This window comes from Phaethon aethereus (genome assembly GCF_964289735.1).
Source record: "Phaethon aethereus genome assembly, chromosome: 4".
NCBI classification, from domain to species: Eukaryota; Metazoa; Chordata; class Aves; order Phaethontiformes; family Phaethontidae; genus Phaethon; species Phaethon aethereus.
The window spans coordinates 79,008,083-79,027,399 of NC_138578.1; positions in this window are offsets into that span (position 1 = coordinate 79,008,083).

The following is a 19,317-nucleotide window of genomic DNA, read 5'->3' on the forward strand; positions in this document are numbered from 1 at the left end:
TGCGGGAAGAGTGGGAAGCTTTGCCTGGGCTGCAAGCCACCTCGCTAGCACCTGGGCAGCCTTTTCCTCGCCTCCCCCCGGCACAGCCGGCCCCATGCCACCTCCTTCCATCCCACCGAATCCCTGCAGGAGAGGAGGGACCCACGCCTCCCCTGAGGCGAGGGCCAAGGCTGCCCCATCCCGATTAACGGGGATGAGGGAAACAGCTTAGTTGAGAATGATGCAGAAAACCACAGTGCTTGGATGCTGGATGCTTTTGATGCTAATGACCCTACTAGCTGCACGGATTGAGCAGTTGGGAGGAAAATGGTGGTGGGATCCAGGGAAGGTCTGATGCTTCACAAGACCATCATTCACCCCTCTAGGAGCCAAACCGGCCAGCAAAATACGTCTTATTTAAGGAATACCGCAGCCCCATCCTCAGGGATACTCTTGTCCCAAAGGATGGCTTTGGGGGGCGGTGCAGCCAGTCACTGGTGGTGTCGACGAGAAGCCCCCCCGATCCCATTTGACCCCCGCCATCGGCTGCCCCTTCCGTCGATGCACACGTTATACTCGTTGGACTCCACCACCTTTAATAGCTGCCTCCCCAAATCTTGCGGTCCTCAGCCAGGGATGGCTGCCAGGTTGTCAGTTATATCTTAATCTTAACTTAAGAGACCCTGTGAGGAAGGAAAGGCCTGACATTGCATCCAGCTCTGCATCCAAGAAAGGGGTTGCAAATCTGTCTCGCCGGTCGGGACCGGAGCAGAAGACGGAGTCTTCTCTGGCAAGGGGCCGGGCCTGGACCCTGGCCAGGGCAGCACCGGGAAGGATGGGGCAAGGGGCGCTGGGCTTGGGGTCCACCAGAGCCCTGGTGTCTTTTGCAAGCAGAAAGTGTGGCGAATGCATCCCCACGCTCCCACCCCAGTGCCCCAAGCAGTTGGGTGGGTAAGGCGTCCGGCCTCACTGCGGGAAGGCAGCAGACGATGCCCAAGCCGAGTGAAAAGCGTTTAATTCTCAGACATCCCTGAGGATACCCCTATGGGGTGAGGGCGTTTCTTCTCCCCCAGTCCAAACTAGATGGTTTTTGGGCAGGACACTACGAAACCTCTCTCTGGGATTTCCGGGGCGGAAGCGCAGCAGGAAAAGCCTGTTTCGTGCCCGGAGCTGAGGCGGAGGGTGCACAGACATGCTCGGCTTGCAGGGCAGCCGTGCTACCGCAGAGGGCAATGCACGGCCGCCCGTGGCAGCCCGCGTGATGAACCTGACCTTGTGGGCATGCCATGTCCCACCAGCTGCTTGGGGACCGTGGAATCCCTGGTTGCTCCCACGCCGGGGACTTTCGCTCTCACTTTGGCCCCAAAACGGGTGCTCGGGGCTCTGCTTGCTCCTCCTCAGGTCTCCGTCTGAGAGGGAGGGCCAGGTTTCTTTGATGGAAAAATGGAAAACGCAGGGAGGACAGTCCTGCAGAAAGGTGGTTCCTCCTTGCCCAACACTTTGATGGGCAGCTGCAGGCTCTGGCAGCTTGACGTGTTCCCGGGGTTAATGATATATCACTTCTGCACCTTGCAGGGCTGTTCAGGCCAGACTTGTGAAATAATTCATCTCACACATCAACTGCTTGTACTTCTCCCCAGCACAAATTCCAGTTTCGGGCTCTTCACCCTGAGCAGATCCGACCCGCACGTCCTAGGAGACAGTGTTGCCCATGAGCCAGTGGCCATCCTCTGCAGGAACCCCATGTCTTGCCAGGGAAGTTCCCTGGAGGTCAGGATGCCCTTCACAGAGGAGCATGGCTGGGGTGTGCTTCTAACCCCTAAGTACCTCAGGTAGGAAGTATTGCAAGTGAGTTGGGATGGAAATGCTACGTGTTGGGATAAAGGAATAGGGTCCCCCATGGTTCAGCTGGAGGTTTCTACCCGATAGCTCACACGTACCAAAGCACCTTGCTGTCCTGTAGCCGTTTGTTGGTGTGTCCAACATGGGACTGGGGTGCTTGTCCCAGCGTGGGTTAGGGTCTCTCTGGCTACACGTGGGGTCTAGCCTTCAAGCTGTCTGCCTCTGAGCTAGCAGTCCTCGCCTGGTGGTGCACCCCGTGGAGACATCAGCAGCAGAGCCACACTGTGGCTCATTGCTCCAACCATTAACAGTACCATTAAGAGTGCTATTAATTAAAGGGGCACATGGGACAACCGGCTGTCTGCAGTGCTGGCCAAGCTAAAATTAGGGGGAATATACAAATCCCCAGTGGGCTGAGGATGAGGATGCTGTTTCCCACAGCAGAGCAGTCCAGCCTTCCCTCGTGCTTTGACACAATGTCCACCCCCATCTTCCAACTTGCGGGCGCCCACTGCACTCCTCCCACCCAAAGAACTGATTTTGGGGCACTTCTTCCACTGACCATGGCAGGTTTCTACCCAGTGAAGGTTTCTACCTCCTGAAGGGGCGTCATGTCCTTCTGCTCCAGTGTTACTTTTATGGGCTGGGAGGAGGAGTCTGCAGCGCAGTGAATTATAAGCCAATTCTTTAAAACAGTGTTCTGAAGGTTTGGGAGTTGAATTATTATTTATAATGCCCTGCGGGCGCCGTGTAATTTATGGACAGGTATGAAGACAAGTAGGCGCTCAGACATGGGGATGAGCCCAGTGTAAATGCCAAGATAGAAAGATAGATAGATGGATAGATGAAGATAAACTTCTTGGCCAGGAGAGCTGGAGATTGAAAAGCCTGCTCTTATAGATCTCTGCTGTCCTAGGGTAATACCTACTATGCCAGTACTCCCACTCCGTATAAAGTCATCCCAAATCTGGTGCAAATGGTTTGTTTACTCTTTTTTAAAATTAATTTATCCCAAGTGCGAGGGGGGAAAAAAAAAGAAGAGTTGCTTTGTTGTTGCAATTTGCTGCTAGGCATTCCTATGTGTGCTAATGATAAGTATTAATTAAATAGCTTGCTGTTGTCTTTTAAATGCAGTTCTTTCAGGCTGTAATTAAACACAGACACCCAGCCCTTTCTGTCTGCATAGAAAGAGGCAGGCAGGCCTCCGGAGCTTTGCACTTCTTTCCTTGTAGCAGGAGAGAAGTGGAAAATGAGGCAAAACCAGTTTCCATTGAAAACTCACCACCCCGTGCATGTCCTTCACGGGGAAAGCAACCAGCTCAAGGAAATTAAAGGAATGCGACTTCCAAGATCCCAGCCCTGCAATCAAAGTAAGTTTATAAGCCCTTAAGATTTTGCAGCTTCATACATTTTAAAGGCAGAGGAGATCACTTTCTTTGATCTCCGGTGCAACACGGGCTGTTGAACATCACTCTGCCGTGTTCATCGAGCCCAGCAACTTGTTGGCTTATGAACATCTTGATCTGAAGATCTGGAGATAGGAGTCCAGCCTTCTCACTTGCTTCTTAGTTTCCCCAGGTTTTTTCGCCCTTACTGTAAAAAACCAGGCACTGTAAATCCCCCTCCCTGGGCTGCTCCCATGGTCCATATTAATCTCCCAACGCAGGGTGCGCTTCCTGGGAAAACCTGAGCTCCCACCCTCCTGCTGCCCTCTCGCCTCCCCGGCTTCAAGTAGAAACTCAGCACTAAAGCTCTCTAGAAATGCAAATAAAAAAGTCAGATGCTCACGTGATGGAAGGCAACCCCCAAATAAAATTTGCCGTATGCCGAACAGCACCTACACCCAATGTTATTCCTGCCCTCAAAGGCAACTGGGCTTCACTTATCTAAAATGCTGCTGTTTGTAACTCAATTAATACATGACGTGACACTGGCTGCCTGCTGTGTCACTTGTAAGAGTGGTGGGGGAAGATGCAGCTCATCTGGAGGATGCCCTGGTCGGAGCTGGCGGCGAGAGACACGTTTCTCTCCCGCAGCTGCTGCGGGGAGCGTGGGAGGGAGGAGCGGAGGCACGGGGGGAACGGAGCCAGCTCCTGCCGATCACCCCAAATGTACACCTCAGCCTCTAGCTGCACCCGCTCCTTGCCCATGGTGAAGACAGTGGGAAGCGTGTTCAACAGCTGCACATACATATATTTTTTTTTGAATGGAAATATTTGAGGATGCATTTATGTAATGTATAAGCTGAGATCTGTAGACTATATATAATAAATATACAGAGAATCTAAGACAGCTGCATTGCCTGCCTGCGGAGGGGTCCCTCATTTGGGGCAGCGCAGCCCTTTGGGCACCCCAAATGATGCTCCTCTGCCTTGATGGTTTCCCACCTTTTCCAGAAAACAGCCACGGCCCTTTTGGAGTCCCAAGACTGGATTTGCCGTGGGCGCTTCTGTCCCCCCAGCCCTGCAGCTGTGGTCTGTCCTGTGGTTCTGATGCAGCCAGACTGGTACCCGTGGGGAGTGTGGGAGGGGGTCCGGGACCCTCTGTGGGGTCCTTCCCCGGCCAGGGGAGCGCAGGGCTGGGAGCACCCTCGGGGCTTTTGGTGTTTGCAGCAGCAGAAGTGGCTCAGAAGAGGATTTTTCCCAATGATTTGCATTTTAGAAATGAGAAGGGAAAAGAAAAAAAAAGAAGTAGAAAGAAAAGCTAGCTTGCGTTCAGAAGTAAAATATTTATTTGAAAAGGAATTTGGATTTGTTTGGATCGTAACAAAAAACTTTGTTTCACTAAAAATGAGCTGATTTTGAGCAGAAACTTAAAAAAATTTCTGAGCTGAAAAAAGATATTTTGAAACCAAAATGACTCACTTCTAGTCCAAATGGTTAAAACTGTGTTTAAGTTTTGGGAAAGGAGGCAAATTTAGAAATTGTAGAAATCTTTAAAATACCATATTACACGAAAGGTGATATGGGGGTGGGAGGAAAATTGTTGCCTTGCTGGAGCAAGGGGGCTGGAGAAGAGAGGAGCCGGCGGCTGCCCTGCATGTCTCTGTCCCTGCCCTGACACCCCTGAGATCACCCCGAGCGCTTTAAGATCACGAGATACTGAGAACAAAGACTTTGTGTTCTCTTTTTTGCTCTCTAGTTCTCTGCCTTTTGGGCCTCCCAAAGCCGTTCAGTGTTTTTAGGCAGGTTAGAAACAGCTTCTTAAAGAAAGCGATGGAGAATCACATATAACTTTCCTCCGGAAGGGGGAGGATTTCAGAAAAATAGCAAAAATAAAAATCCCTGTAAAAAAAATAATGAAGAAGCAGTGAGCACAGGAGGACAGTGATACTTCATGCAATTCTTCACTATGCATCTCCTTGCTCTTGCTTTGGGACTCCTTGAGCAGAGAACATCGTGGATGTTTGCACAGCCCCTTGCAGATGAATACAACGGGCAGTGGGATGCTGCAGTAAAGGATGGGGAAGGCAGGAGGGGCTCTGTATGAACACGGCATTATTTTGGTACCTGACATACAGAATGGAGCAGGACCCGCTGTGTTAGGTGCTGGACTGACAGAAAATTTTTGCCATTAAATTTTACAATCAGAGCTTTAAGCAGAAAAGTAGCTTTTGGGGATGGGGTCTTTTCTGCTGCTGACTTTCTGTATGACCATGGGGAGCTTTGAGTCGGGGATAGGGACTGTGGGACCATCCTGCAGCCCACCCAGCCCTTGGCACCAGCATAGGTGCTGCCATGTGGGTGGCTCCTGGGGTCCCACACTGGCTGGGGACCGGGCTGCTGCCACCTCCTCTCCCCGAGCTTGGTCCTCTGCAGCCCCACGTGGTCCCTACCTGCCCGGCAAAGCACCAGCATCCAGCCCCCGGGAGCTCCTCGCCTTTGCTCCTCTGGGATGCTTGTGGGGATTAGCCAGGCTATGCTCCCTAAACCCATCACATGCGTTTCAATAGTTTTAATTGTTGCCTTTAAGATAATTACAGGCTGGAGAGAGCGAACAGGAAGAGCCCTGTGGATTCGCACCGGAGCTTGGGCGCACCGTTGTGTACGGCATGGGAGATTCGCCGCTTAGCAGTGTTTTTCCTGCTTGGGAGAGCAGTTTGCACACTGCAAGGAGGGAAGAACCGCAGTTCCCCGCTCCCCATGGCTGGAGCAGTTGGGGAAAGAGGTCCCACTCCACGCACCCCGGGAGAGAGCAACCCCCAGCACTGGGCTCAGCAGATGCTCTGGGCTCTTGCTGTGACATTTAAGCCACAGCTTTTTCCTCCTTGCCAAACCTGTTCAGAAGGGAATGCACACCTGAAGCGAGAAGGATGCTGAAACCAGACTCACAGCAGAGAGGGGAGCACCCAGGGCCCTCCTTGCCTAGAGATTAGGCATCACCTTCACCCAGCCCCAGCACTCTCCTTGGCTTTTAGTGAGGTGGCCCATACTTTTTTTTTTTTTTAGGATATTAGAGCTTGCCCTGGTCTATCCATCCTCCATGGCCAGAGAAAACGTCACCCTGATGTGAAAGGGAGATATCTCTGTCCCTCCTGTAGCCTGGAGTAATTCAATATCGAGTGAGAGGAGCGCGGTGACTGCTTTTCCCTGTTTGCACCTTTCTTGCAATTATTTTGTTGGACCTCCCTGCTGGGGAGCAGGACTGCCAGGCTCTCAGGGATAACATGACTTTCCAGGTGCTGCCTTGCTGCAGAGGAGACAAGGCCGGGTTAACTGCACACAAGCTTTCTCTTCTGAAAATGCTGCAGCCTCTTTCAGTCCCCTAATGAAGTGCCTCTTGAGCACCCATCATTAGAGCATCCAGGTTAATCCATATGGACTCACATGCCCAAGGGCACCAGTGTGTTTTGCTAGCCAGGCTGTTGCTTTGCCATGGTTCAAGGTGCTGCTGCTCACAAATGGTTCGTTCACATCCCTCTGATGGATGGGACCAGCCGGCGGCTGAGCAGCAGCGGTGGTGGTTGGTGGTTGGAGGGGTGGTTGGAGCCCTCCAACCTCGGTTGGAGGGTTTTGCTCTCATCCATCTGACTCTGTGCTGAAGAGGATGAGGAGCGCTCCCTGCCTTGTCCTGGCACCTGCCCCAGCAGGAGATAGGAAACCCCCCACCTCTCAAATATTTCCTGCCCAAATGAGAAAAACAACCCAAACCACAGTTTTTCTTGAGATCTCCAGCCCGGTGCATCAGCATGAAATCCAGCAAAGGGTTCTTGCCCCTGCATTTGGAGTAGCCTCTTTATCACTGATGCATTTTAAAATGAAGACAAGATTTCATCTAAATACAAGAAATTGCTCTAGTTCAGCCTGCTGATTGCAGGACGTCTCATGGCCGGTGTGCTCTGGAGGATCAGGCTGGTCGCTCACAGACATCAAAACCAGCAGTTAATGAAGGGGTAATGCGGGGTCCAGCGCACTGAGGATGCGATTTGTTTTAGTATTTAATCCACAGAAAACCATTAAATAGCACTTCTCCTAAATTGCTGTTGCTTTTCCACCCTAATCCCTAACCTGGAAATAATCCCAGCAGGAAAAAAGGGAAATAGCTCAAATATTAGAGTGCGGAGAAGGCAAGACAGCTCCTGGGTGCAGGTGGAGGGGACAGGGACAGGTCCCATCGCTGCTGCCAAGGTGAGTTTTGGGGACTCACTCTGCCCCCCTTGTGGGGTTCAGACCTACATCTGCAGGCGGTGGGTTAGATGTCAAACCCACCACAACTCCAGAGCTGAGCATCCCGAGGGGCTCCTCGAAGATGGGCTGTTCCCCTCCATGAGCTGCCGGCTTCGCACCAGCAGCCCTTTGCATCCCAGCCCTCTTCTTCCTCTCCCCTTGCCCCTTCCCTCCCCCCGTGATATGACACATTGGCAGAGAAATAAATTAATCAGCTATTGCTTTATTACTTTCCAGCCGTACTTCCCTCACGGGCATCTGTATTTCTGCAAATGTTTTTAATATTTGCTAATAAAAGCAGCGCCAGTAATGACATGCTCACTCCCCAAGACAAAATTGCCGGGACTGGCGTTATCTAACAAACTCGTTTTGGCACAAGCGCGTCTGCGTACGAGCCATTTCTGCCCATTCACGGGATTATCAACCATCTCTGCAGCCAGCCCCAGCCCTCCTCTCTCATTCCTAGTTAATTGGTGTGAAATTGGAGCAAGTTCTCAGGTGATAATGTGTTTGCATTTACTGCTTCACTGAACCACCCTAGCCACTCAATCCCAGCTTCATTAAAGCCTCAATCTCAGCTTTTGCTCCTGGCTGTGAGCTTCAAACCCTATTTCCTGCGTGGCAGACATACAGCCTAACACATGTCAGGAAGACAGCTTGAGTGGAGCTGCTGGGAACAAGCGAGGCCACTGCCCAGGCGCCGCTCCGGGAAAATCACGTTCGCAGCGGGAGAGTTGCTCGGAGTCCCCATGATGGCTTCATGCTGCCTTGGTTGGCTCCCAGCGCTTGAAAAAGGCATATTTTGTGCCCTTTAATTATCTTTGATTAATGAATTAATTTTTTTTTTTCTGCAGCACTTTGAAGATAAAAAGCCTTCGTCTGAATTCTGTGATTAGTATTTAAAGACTCAAGCGAAATATTTGTAGGCAGAAAAACCTAACCGAGGAATGCCTGTGTTCAAACATTCAATAGGGCCTATTCACAGGATTGGATTCCAGGGTTATTATTAGCAATAAGGTTATCTTTGGCATAATCTTTTTATGCACAACATGCTATTGGATTCCACCCTTCTGTTTCGCTCGGGCCCTGGGGCAGAAGGTATACAAATTAGAGCTGGTTCAAGCCTTGCAAGTGTTTTTCATGCAAGAGGAGCTGAAGTCTGGCGAGGTCTGCCGCGGTTATATTTAGGACCATCCGTAAGGTTTTTTGGTGCGTGATGCGTGCCCCAGGACGCTCCTGCATGAGGCGAGAGGTGTGTTGCCCCTGGGGTGGCTCCAGCCCTGCCAGCGCGTGCTGCTGCGGACCCGCCACGCATTAGGGACACCCCATGGGGAGACCCTTCAAGCTGTGGATGGAAAGGGATGGGTTGGGCTGGTCCTGCGCCCGCAGGTCATGGAGGCAGCTCCGAGCATCTCCCCGGCACGTGAGATTTCACAGGTCTGGACACAGGTCTGGGCTTGGACAGGTCTGGACGCAGCCAGGGAGAGCGAAGCCCTGCCAGCTGCACCACGGGCAAATCTCTCTTTTGGGGAGCCAAAAGTGCCTCTCTGCCGGGGTGGATGCGCCCGGGGGGTCCGGCCTGCCCCCAGCCCCAGCTGGGAGGGCTGAGACGCGAGCGGGGCTGGCCGGGCTGCGGGCTCGCGGGAATGGGCTGATCTGGGCACAAAAGCAGAGAGCAGCTGCCTCCTGCCTCTTAATTTGGCTGTATTTCTAGCTCTCGGAAAGCTAAAGGTAGGAGTTGGGGTTTTGTTTTTGTTGTCAGGGTTTTTTTTTTTGTTGTTTTGGGTTTTTTTTGTTAATGGATGGTGGGTGTGATTTCTTCAGACACGCTCCCCTTTGGCACGTCTCTGCCGGCGACGTCAGTGAGAGCCCCAGGATGCCTCCGTGGAGCCCAGGAGCACCTTTGTTTGAAACCCGCCCCGCGCGTCTCCCCAAATCCAACCGCCGAGCATTGCGGGTGGGAGGAGGCGAGGCCACGTTCAGCAGCGGTCCTTCACCCCGAACGGCTCGGCCTCTGCGCGGGGTCCCTGGATCACCCCAAAACCGGCTCCAAAAATCCATCGGGGCTGCTGGCCCGTGGCCGGGGTCTCCAGCCTGGACGCGGCAGAGCCGCGATGCATAGAGGCGCGTTGAAGGATGGCTGGTGTGGCTTTGAAAGAGCGTGGCAATCCCCTGTAGCCTAGTTTTTAGAGAAAGTATTTTGTAGCTGGTTTTTCTCTTTGTGACTAAACGTGGTTATTAGGCCCCGAGTGCATCATTAAACCTGTTATTAAAAGTAAACATGTTAAGGAGAATATACCGGTGTGCAGCAAGTTCATCCAGGGCACCGGACCCTCTGGAAAAGTCATTAACATTTGTATTTAAAGTCAACGTAGTTGAGAACATATTGGACTAATTCAGGGCCTTAGAGCTATTAAAATGACTACCATTAAAAATAAATATGTTAGGCAGAATATGTTACATAATTAGAATTATTACAGTGTTTACTCTGATTGTTTTTTATGCTGGCCTCTCATTTAAGAAGCTATTTGTATGTATATATATGTTTTTTATATATATATACACACACATACATGGTAATGTTTCTAACTATACATATTTGGTTATCTATTGTGTGAAAATGACTCTGTAGGATAAATTTGACTTCCTTGTTGCAGGATGAGACACAGCCCTGGGGGGATGAAGTCTTGGATAAAACCATGGGGAAAAATAATAAATAAATCTTGGCTGTATGTAAGTGTTGTGGCCACAGTCCAGTGTCCATTGAGTTCAGTGGGAACCTTTCCTTGATTTTGCTGCGCTGGGTCAGGCCTCAGGAATGCGCCTCCCTCTTTGATGGTTTCCCTATTGGTAGGTCAGCTCGGAAAATCAGAAAATCAGCAGCTTCGCTTTCCACAGGCCGTTCCCAGGGCGAGCTCCGGCCAGGCTTCGGTGACTCGCTGCAGCCCAAGCTGCCTCGTTTCAACCTGGCATCCTGCACCTCGTGTGGCCCTGGGGAGGTGGTAGGATGGGATCATCTCCCCGTCACAGGGCTCTCCGCACCTGGGGTCCTGGTGCTTCCCAGCGTGGGAAGAGATGCTCCCAGGGAAGAGTTTCTCCCAGCAGTTTTGGACATAAGTAGCGACTTCTGCCATGCCGACGTCTGAGACCAGTGGCGTCTGCTGCCATGGTCCCTGCATAACATATATACAATCTATATATGTATATAGTGTGTGTGTGTATATATATCATAGAATAGTTTTGTGTTGGAAGGGACCTTTAGAGGCCATCTGGTCCAACTCCCCTGCAGTGAGCAGGGACATCTTCAACTAGATCAGGTTGCTCAGAGCCCCGTTCAACCTGACCTGGAATGTTACCAGGGATGGGGCATCTACCACCTCTCTGGGCAACCTGGGCCAGGGTTTCACCAGCCTCAGTGTGAAACATTTCTGCCTTAGATCTAGTCTAAAACTCATGTAGGAATCATCGTGCTGAATGCAGTTACCTAGCAGGGACTTGTATGGGAGCTGAGGCTTTCATGAAGCTGGGAAGGACCATTAAAAAACCTTAGCCCTTTCCATACCAGCCAAGGGGCTTTCTCCAGTAGCTCCTCCAGGTGCCCCAGTAGCTCCAGCACCCCACAGGATCAGAGAAGGTAGGACCACAGATCAGGGAGGAAAAAGCTATGCTAAAGAATTGTATGGGACGGGGATGAGCCTTGAAGAGCAGCCTGTTGGAGGGGTTTAGCTTTGTTCATTAATTACCGTGAAGGGGATAAGAGGTTAATTAAACCCTGTTGGGTGGCAGTGACCAGGACCTTCCCCTCCAGCTTTTCTCCCGGGGGTGTTCAGGGTCTGCATCCATGGTACCGAGACTGTCCCGACCACGGGGCCACCCTGGATGTCCGTGGGGGTCTCAGGCTGCCTGCATGCCCCAGCCCTGTATGTGGGTCACTCGTGGGGTTGCCCCACCAGCCTGGCCCCGTGTGGGCGTTTCTCAGGCTGGCATGATCCCAAACACCCATCAGCATAAGGGAGATAAGCATCCACCCCTCGCTTTCTAGGAATAGAGTTATTAATGTCAGTAGATGGCACTATTTCTTCTGCGATAAATGCAGGTGGTTCCCACCACTGCTCTAAACTACGAGCTGGACCTGGCAGGAGAAGCACTAGGCTGAGGGCAAGCTGCTTCCCAGGAGCACCATCAGTCCCGGGAGCCAGCGGTGGGCTCCATGGGGGGCTGTGGCCAGCCGAAGCTGGGAGCTGGGCAGAGAGTCTCTAAGGTCTCTGCCTTAGACAGGACTACCTGTTCTCCTGGATGTTGCCTTCCCATTGGGTTCGGTGCCCAACAGCGAGTCAGTGAACATCAGCCCAAACCTCAGGCAGTGCTGCCAAACCACGGGACTGCTTGTTTTGTATTGGGTCTTTTTTTAGGGTTGAAACTCAGTGTTTGTTGCTGATTCTCCAGGTGGAAAGGGAGGTGAAGACAGCTTCTGCACCCCTCCCTGCTCCCTTTTGCCTGCACCCAGCTCCAGGTGACACCGCTGTGACTGCTGTCCTGGGGTGCTCTCAGCTGGAGAGATGCCTACAGCCGGGGCTCTCATTCGGGCAAGTCCCAAGGTGGGCTCACCACCTTTATAGGCTCTATAAGCTTGTAACATCAGCTGAAAACCCCCTTACCCTGCCCTCGTCTAGCCCTCGGGGAACCGCAGGACCTGGGGCCACTGACTGCTGCCCCATCCTTGCTTTCACCAGCACCAGGGCTGCTCCCGCGGGTGCCGGCACCACCGGCGGGCTCCTGGCTGTGCTGGTGCTGTGACGGTGGCCGCCAGTGGCCGGTCAGGGTGTCATTCTCCACCTCGTTGAAGTAAACTGCATCTCCCGGAGGTGCTACCGAGCACAACTGAATATTTAAATAATAAAACAAAACCCTGCTGGTGGGAGTACAGCTGCTATTACACTTATTATTTAATTGTGGCGGTGTTTCAGAGCCCTAGGCGTGCACCTGGACCCCTCGTGCTAGGTGCTGTACAAACAGGACGGAGGAGAAGGCTTTGGCGTTTAAAGGCACTGAGTCATTCTCTCTCATCTGAAACCTCAGCTTTGTCTAAAACCTTCAGGATTTTGTTTAATGGGTGCAGCTAATGGTGAGGTAATCAGGGAGCCTCTCGACACAAAACCGAGTGATCAGTGGGTTGGAAGCCTTTTGATCTCGCTGCGGAGCAAAGGCGTTGCGAGGAGAAGCCGCATGGTGGGGTACTGGGAGATGCTGTGTGAGTGGGTGGCCGATACCGGCCCGGGGCTGTGTCTGCCACACCGAGCCCCTTGTGTGAGGATCCAGCTGGGGACCACCGCCCTCGTGCCATGTCCTGGTGCACACTGCCCTCATGGGCACGTCCCTGACGCTGCGTAGATGACACACCAGAGGAGATGGCGACTGCCAAGGATGACTGTCCCTCTCTGTCTCCTGCAGAAAGGGGACCTCTGTGCAAGACTTGCTGCTGGCAGGACACCTATTTCGACCTATCCTCCCTGAAGGCACCCAAACCAAGAAGTGGGTGCAAGCCATGCCCTTCCCAGGCTTCTGGATGTCCTGCTTCTGTCTGGACAGATCTATAGCTTCGCTTCCCAGAGGAAATCCACGGAGAGAGGAAAAGGTCCCCAGCAGGTTCCCGCAGCAGAACGGTGGCCGATGGGTGCCCCAGGGAGGGGTGGATGGTCTCTGTTGCGTGGTTAGCTGGGGAGCCTGGGCTGTCCCTCCTGTGGCCATGTGCACGGTGTACAGCCAGGCCGGAGCAGAGGTCCTCTTGGCTTCTCCTCTCCCGAGGGTGATTTCACTTTGCTGTGTGGCAACATCTGGTCGGGGTGTGAGCTGGGGTGATAGTTCTGCAATGACAGAGGCCCCAAGGTAAATCCATGAAGTTATACTTGTAGGTACATTCTTTTGCACTGATCTTTTGCCTGGCAAGCTGGTACAAGCTACACCTGCAGGACTCCTTTCCCTTCCTGCTGGTGTGAGCTAGGTCTACCTCAGGAGATCAGTGCTGGGGCTGATGGGGGACACCAGGGTACTGCTGCTCCTCTCCTATCACCTGGCACAGGTGGCATGTTGTATGGGCTCAGGGGTCATGTTTGCAGCCCCCCGAGATCCCAATCTTGTAGAAACAACCTTTTTCAACTCAGCTGGGACCAAGCCCTGCCAGGTTATTGTTCATCTGCTTGAGCCACTGCATGGTCACAAGGAAAGGGACAAGGGATATATGGCTAGGACAGGGTGGACAGGGTGGACTTGGGTTGAGCACACAACCTCCTTCTCAAGGCTCATGCTTTGATCTTTTGAAAGGACCATAAAGGAGTGAGTTTAGAAGTGCTACAGTAGAGACAATAGCACTGAGAGGCTCCTTTTCAGTGGCAGCCAGCTCACTGGATGGGGAAAAGGGACTGATGGAGGTAGATCTGCTCCTGCTGGTGTCAGATTAGGAGGCTCTAGACTGTTTAGGAGGTGTAATATAAAGAATATCCTCCTCTACAGTTACCACACCTGACTGACAACCAAGCATAAAATGGATAAATGGTAATTTTATCACAAGGAAATTGAATGAACAGAATAACGGAGGGGGTAATACAACTGGTGATTGCAGCTAAAGCTATAGCTGAGCACAAGAACATCCTGTTCACCGTTGGAGGGGAAGGTTTGCTGTTCTGCTTTGCATTAAACATTATGTATCTACAACGCAGAGATGTCAGGCTGGGAGACCAAGCCACTCGCAAAGATGCTTCTCCAGCAAATGTTGTGGTAGTCCTGAAAAATGACATCTCCCTTGCGTTGCCATTGGCATGGTGGGTTGGGTTGGTGCAATGCTAGGTTAGCTAGGTCAAGCTAAAGCCATGAGCTGCTCTGTCTCGTTGTGCCACTATATGGCAGTGCTGAGAGCCCAGGGACTCGCCACTCACCCCACAGGTTGGCTTTAGGTGGACTGAGGAGCTGGGACTAGATACCCACTCTGTCCTGGGAGCTGGCATCCACTGTTGAGGTCCTCTCTGCCCTGAGCAGTCATCAGCACAGATCCCATCTAAGCAAGCAGGGGCATCCCTGTGGGGCAGATCGAGTTTTTCACCCCCAAGCCCATTTTGCTCATCCTTCTCCTTGTTCCAGTCATGGGGGCTTCACCTACCCTGGTTTCTCCTCCATTAATGCAAATCGTTATCTCACCAAGCTTCAGTCACCAAGGGTGGGAACTATATGACTAAACGCAGGCAGGTAAAAGGCCTAGAGGTCTCGCTATGCTCCCTTTATAGTTGATGGAGATCTAATCTGTACAGCCAGGGGAATTTAGGGTGCAGTTCATCTTGTCTTAAAGCAGTTGCAAGCAGGCTGGGTGAATTACACCTCCAGAGGGCCTTTGGTGACTGCAAAGGGAGCTGAGGTACCTGCTCAGCTTCAGAAGTCAACGTTGCAGGGACTGACTGGTGAGTGATGTGAATGCCACCCTGGTCCCACTGGGATATCTGGGCTCCTTCAGCAGAGAGTAGAGTAAAACACCCACGGTCCATAGGGCAACTCCCTAGATACATCTTAGAAGATGGAGCAGGATGGTCCTCTGGCGCATTCTGTCTCTTGCTATGGACTGTAGATGTGCTACAGGTAGCTTCTAGGAGGTTGAGAGATGAGCATCCTCACTTCCTTCAGTCTAAGCTCACTGCCTCCTACCAGGCTGCTGGAAGAGCTCATGACTGTGGGCCCATCACTATGGCTGCAGGACAGAGCAGCCCAGAGCTGTGTGCTGGCTTCCACACTGCAGGACATTCCTGTGCCTCACCAGCATACCTGGTGTGTCCCAAATGGGGCTACATCTCTGGCCTGAAAGGCTGTGGGCCATGGGAGAGCCCACCTGTAGAGATGAAGCTTGTGGCTTGGAGAAGGGTGTGAACGTGGATGGAAACCCTAACTTGTTGGGAGGGGACCCTATCAGGACCCAACATCTCCAACAAAGAAACCTAGGGGACCAGTGCATGCTTGTAGAAGTGGCATCTTGTACCAGGTTGTCTCTCATGCTTCTTCTCCCTGGATCCAACCAGGTGACACTTGGGGAGTTTCTGGGAGTTACCATCATCCTCTACTTCCATGACAGTGTAGCCAGGGTGGTGGTATCCAGGCCTGGGACCTGCCAGACCACTGAACTCATCCTTGGTTTTCATTGACATCCACAGGCTTTGGGCCATCTCTTAATAACAGGAAAAAGAAGAGACCCGCAGAACATTCCGCAAGGGAGAAGAGCAAGCCACACAACAGGACCGGAACTGGGTGGTAGGCTTCTCGCAACATCCTGCTGCCTCTCCTGGTCTCAGCATCTCCCGCTGGGTGCCGAGGGTGAGGTGTCATGGAAATGTCCCAGCACTGGTGCGCTGTTCTCCCTCTCTTTATCTGCAGATCGCGCTATGCTAACGAGGCACACGTACAATGTTTGTGTGTGCTTGTGAGAGACAGAGTGCTGACTCCTGGCCAAGTGAGAAAAATCATTAGTTACAGGCTCTGCAGGACTGAACTTGACGAGGAACTTGGGGCTTTGCCTCGACAGTGCTAGGCACTGGTGCATTATTCAGTTTGTGGCTATGTTGATTTGCAGATCTAATCGCTCCAACAACACATACAGAAAATTAATTTGGACGAGGGCCTGGTTTCTAGAGAAAGTTGGACCTAAAGGCGGGAGGTTGGTCGTGTGGCTGAGGCAAAGGCCCAGGCTGGGGAATATCTCCTTCCCAGCTCTTGAGCCTTATGGAGGAGATGGGATGGGGATGGAGCAGCAAGGAGCCATGGAGGTTAGTGGCACTGGAGCATGTGATAGACAGGACTTCATCCCCACTGTGTTCTCCTAAACTGAGGCCCTAATCGCTCAGGCTTGGCAGTGTTCATACCTCTTGCCCTGGTGGGAAATGAGTTGGGTAAAGGGAGTGATGTTCTCCTCTCCCCAACCAAGGGGTATTGATTCAACAGATTGATTCAACAAATGTCTAAAAATGCATCTGGTTATAAAAACATTGCTAGTGAGAGTCAAACCAGATGCACTATTACTGGACTGCCACAGCCTTCATCCCCTTTGCTCCTCCTCACATGGCTCCTGCCCCCGCCAGAAGTCTGTGTCTTCTTTAGGTGGAGAAATGGGCTGCCCCCAACACCAGATATTCCCCCATGGAGAAGAAGCCATGGGTTTGGTGTGTCCCCAGCTGCGGGGCGATGCTGCCTGCCCTCCTGCCCAGCCTGCATGAGCCGATGCCGTGACAGCCGGTACCTGCCCAGCACCCCGGCTGTCTTGAAGTTGTGAATTACCTGGCGAGCACTCTCCCTCCTTTTGATTGCGGACCCCTTAACGTTGCCTTCAGCCAGGCATCATCTCAGCCCTGTACTGAATGGCTCCCTTTTAAGATGGGATTTAAGAGGGCATTAGGGACTAATTAGGTCTAATCAACAGCAGCGGCTGTTTTAGACCTGGTGCCTCCAGTTGACATCAAAGGGTGGAGGAGATGGGGTGAAGCCAGAGGAAGTGTTATCAGCAGCAGGAAAGATTTAGACCCTGCAAAATCCCCCCATGGCAGGGGGTTTTGTGTCCCTAATCCCTCCGTGCCCGGCAGGCAGGGAGGTGGCATAGTCCTCTCCCACTGGAGACAGGCAGGCTGGAGAAGTCCTGGTGGGACCCCAGCATCACTGCCGCTGTCTCCTGGGGTCCACCTGCCCTACCATCCCCCACCATGAGTGGCTGCTGATGGATTTGGGGGATCTGGGGCCACCCCAAGGGGTGGGACACCAGGATAGGGCTCCCAAGGGAAGAGGCGAGGAACCGGGGGGAGCAAGAGCAGTAGCAGAGGGAGGAGGTGGAAGGGGACAGGGGGACAGGTTCAGAGCTGGGGGAAGAAGGGAGGCAGCTATTTGCCTCCCCTGGAGGCTTCCTCAGATGCAGGCGGGGTGAGTCAGGGCTGCTCACGCACAAAGCTGCTCGTTAGCAACGTGAAGCGTGTCGGATGCAGGACCCTGGGCCAGGTGGGGTTTATTGGCCCGGGTCACAGCGATAGCAGCCGATTCACACGCAGCTTACCCAAAATGTAAAAGTTTCTCACCATTTTCTGCACGTCAGAGGGACCTTGTATTGTAAGGACCTGTATTTCCTAAATCATACGGCGTGGTCCAAGGGCACAGGCACCCTACAAACCCAGCGCTACCCGCCTCCCGTTCAAAGCACCACCGGTTATCTCTCGTACAAGCGCTTCAATGACTCGGGTGGTTTCGCCGCTGCCGGGAAGTCAGGGGTCAGGCGCAGCACCACGGGAGCCGTTTTCTGCTCTCTGCCGAAGCCGACGGACCGGGATGAGAAAGACGGAGTTTGCTGACAGCGATTCTCCCCGCGACGCAGTTTACGCAGCAGTATCGAACAGCGGTTTGGTCGGAGGAGGATATTACGGATATCAAATCCTTTTAATGGAAAGTCAGATCTCGGCAGACGGCATTTTGGAGAGCGCACGGAAAACAACAACTATTTACAGGGTTATGGACGCAAATGCCCTTGAATGATACAAACCCTCTTAAGGGGAATTTTTGCGGCTGATTAAGCATAACCGCAAAGCTTCAAGAAAACATGTGTTTATTTTAAGTAAGTAATGTTGATTACTAATGAGAATACTTAGTAGATATGATCAAAGGTAGCTGAAGTGCCGTCATGATATCAAAGACTGGGATGGAACGCTTAATTTAGATGTTGAAAAGCCAATCTAAGGTGAGCGTCTTGAAAGTAAATATCATTAACAGTATCTAGATTAGACCAAGGTATAAAAAGAGTTGGAGGTAACAGCTTTCAAATCTCCCGTATAAACAGGCAGGTGATGCCGTAGCTGGGGGAGGCGAGTCGGACACGGAGCCTGGGGTAGGGGATGGAGCGTGCATCTGGCACACGCAGCCCCTGGCCGGGCTCCTGGCTCTGCCCGTCGGCATCTCAAGGGAGCCGGCTCTCGGGAGCCAGGGTGGCTCCTTTCTGATCCAGCTCACCCGGGAGAAGGGGTGGAAATGGGTCCCCCTGCCCTGAGCATCTCCACCTTGAGCCCTGGTGCAGGGCTCTGGTTGGGGAGGGAGGGCTTGTGCTGGGACTCGGAGCTGGGAAAGGGGTGTCCCCCCAGCCAGGTCACCCCAGCACCGTAAGCACTGTTGGGAGGTCAGGCAGACAGATGGACCGACAGGGCCGACAGTGCGGCTTGGTGCTCAGCGTCCAGGTGTCTTTGCATCCTGCTTCTGAAGCCCGTTTTCCTCTCCCATCCCTGTCTTGCCCTCTTAGCCAGGAGGTGCTTGGGGAAAGGGCTCCACGTGTCCCCAGTGTCACCAGCCCCGTTCCTGGCTGTAACGTCCCTGCAGTGAAGCACTGATGGGATTTGGGGTAGGCAGTAGCTTGTACTCTTTCCTCTCACCAGCTGTGCAATGCAAGGGGGGATCTGTTATTCATTTACCCCATATTCACCCCAAGCACCTGGGCTAGAAAAACAGCCAATGTTAATTGGAGAAAAATTGGGATGTGGCTGAACCATCATCCATGCTGTCTTCTGCTAAAAACCTGTGCCACGTCCCTCATCTGGCCACCTCCCTGGTGGCTTCAGGAGACCTCTGTCCCCACTGATGCCTCCCCAGGACCATTGCAATCACTCCCCTCTCCATCCCTGCTCCCGCCGCCGAGGAAGATGGAGCTTGTCCCTGCCCAACTTTAGCAGGGATGAGCTCAGCCCAAATGCCCTGCTGATGGCCGGCACTCCGTTTCACTCCCATTCTCCCCAGGAGCCACCTCAGGACTACGCTTTGCTCCGCACGTTTCCCTGGA